The sequence below is a fragment of the Octopus bimaculoides genome, chromosome 11 (assembly GCF_046866305.1).
Source record: "Octopus bimaculoides isolate indiv1 chromosome 11, ASM4686630v1, whole genome shotgun sequence".
In the NCBI taxonomy this organism is placed as follows: Eukaryota; Metazoa; Mollusca; class Cephalopoda; order Octopoda; family Octopodidae; genus Octopus; species Octopus bimaculoides.
The window spans coordinates 50,988,892-50,991,391 of NC_142938.1; the positions used below are offsets into that span (position 1 = coordinate 50,988,892).

Below are 2,500 nucleotides of genomic sequence, written 5' to 3' on the forward strand. Positions count from 1 at the left end.
ATATCGATCTCCCTCTGGATCGTGAATTTCATGTTCTCTCGCCGAACGGGGTCCTCTTCGTGTGTCTTACATATAATTTTGCCCCGCTCGTTGATTTTTTATTTTTATTTTTGTCTACTTTTCTTTTGTTATTGCCACTCCCCTCCAACTTCCGTTTCTCTAATTGCTAGGATATTCGGAATGGACTTCGTTGTTTTCTGCTTGTGCAACCGAGAATGAGATGGTCTCTTCCGACATTGAAACAGCAGAATACAGAACTGTCATAGACGCGGTGGAATCTGCAGCTATGTTCATTTCAAAATATGGCGGCCTTTCGTCATGAAAGTGAATAAGAAACAATATAAATGTGCAGTAAATGTGGCGCATGACTTGAATAGAATTTTCTTGGACAATGGCTTTTGTTAGTCGAAGAAAAATGCCGATATATTAATCACTGGCAGGAACGAAAAGCACCTCTTTTAGGGCAGTGACTTGGTCAGCCGATGGAAGATGTACAACTGTCAAAGTGCAAGATTTTTTAAAGTTGAAACAAACAGAATGTAGAACTGACGACGATGACGACGATGATGATGATTTCTTAACAATAATCTTTTCTACTATGGGCACAAGATCTGACATTTTGTGGAAGGGTCAAGTCGATTACATTGACCCAACTGCTCAACTAGTATTTATTTCATCGACACGAAAGGACGAAAGGCAAAGCTGATTTCGGTGGTATTTGAACTCAGAATATAAGGAGCCGGAAAAAGTAGCACGATGTATTTTCCCGACACTCCAAAGATTCTGTCAATCCATCATCCTCATAATAATAATAATAATAATAATAATAATAATAATAATAATAATAATAATAATAATAATAATAATAATAATACCTGTGAATTTGTGTGTGTAAACTGGGAATGCATACAATGAGTTTCTCTGCCCAAGGTGTACGGAAACACTCGGCGAGAAATGGAAAAAAATTTAAAGAAAGAAGAAAAAAAACAACTTAATAATAATAATAATAATAATAATAATAATAATAATAATAATAATAATAATAATAATAATAATAAATGCTCTGGTGCAATGTCTGATCGTAACTGATTGGAAGTGTTATCATGTACATGTTTTGTCTTGGCATAAAAGATCGGCAACTGCAAATATTCTGCTCCACACCACAGACTTGCTTGTCACTTGTTTGACGATAGCCAGTTGAGCATGTCCCTTACTGGGTGACAATATGTGCATCTCTAATCACGAGTAGAAGTAGTGGGGTGGCTTCATAATCATGTGTTGAGAGGAATTCTTTGGAGTTTCAATAATTCACCTTTGGTAACATGAGTGTTTCGTTCAGCATCCTTAAACAACTCTATTCAGGGACTTTTTGAGAGAGATGAGCTACTCGACCTGAAGAAAATTCTAACTGGGCCCCACGTGCAAAGTCATGTGCAGTTATCTTGATGTCGTGCACAAGATAAACACGTGGTACACATATGATTGTGATGCATGTTCCCGATGTACCCTTATAAGATGAGTAGTCATGATGGGTATATTGAGCTTCGTATATTTGTACCCCAGTGTCACTTTGATGGCATGCATTGCTCTCTCAATAATAATAATAATAATAATAATAATAATAATAATAATAATAATAATCTGACAGTATTTTTGGTGGGATGGGGGAAGATCTTTGATGTAGCCATAGCAAATGACATGAATGTTGTGAGTAAAGAGGTTGAAAAAATCAAGTACTCCGAATTGAAAGTGGAAATGGCAAGACTATGGAAAGTAAAAGTGACACCAGTGGTGATCGGAGCGTTAGAACATGACTGAGTTAAAGCACTAGCTTAGTTACTACATGTAACCTTTGCAGACCTCGAGAAGACACGAGCCTAGTTACCACAGTAACATTCCCTGGTGATTTCGTCAAGACACCAGCCTAATTACAACAGGTAACATTCCCAGGAGATTTCGTTAAAACACCAGTCTAGTTACCACTGGCAACATTCCCAGGTGACTTCATTAAGACACCAGCATAGCTACACCAGGTAACATTCCCATATGAGGATCTAGTGAAGACACCAGCCTGGCTGTCACAGGTAAAATTCCCAGGTGATCTTGTTAGGACACCAGTCTACTTGCCACAGGTAAAATTCCCACATCATTTGGTTAAGACACCAACCGAGCTACGACAGGTAACGTTCCCATATGTCAATCTAGTGAAGACACCAGCCTGGCTATCACGCGTAAAATTCCCAGGTGATTTAGTTAAGGCATCACCCCAGCTATCAAAGTTTGTATTCTCTGATGACTTAGTTAAAAACCAGCCTACTACCACGTGTCGTAACATACGTAGAAGATCTGATTAAGACACCAGCCTAGCTATGGCAAGTAACATTCCAAGGTTATCTAGTTAAGATATTGGTCTAACATTCCTATATGAGGATCTAGTGAAAACACCAGCCTGGTTATCACAGGTAAGATTCCCAGGTGATTTAGTCAAGACATCACACTA

At 38.3% G+C, this 2,500-nt stretch overlaps 1 protein-coding gene across 4 annotated transcripts in view; it reads left to right on the top strand.

Moving 5' to 3' along the window:
- LOC149133325 (uncharacterized) overlaps positions 1-2,500 on the top strand; it is a 411,948-nt gene that overhangs the window by 341,413 nt on the left and 68,035 nt on the right. The gene's annotated exons all lie outside the window — the stretch shown is intronic.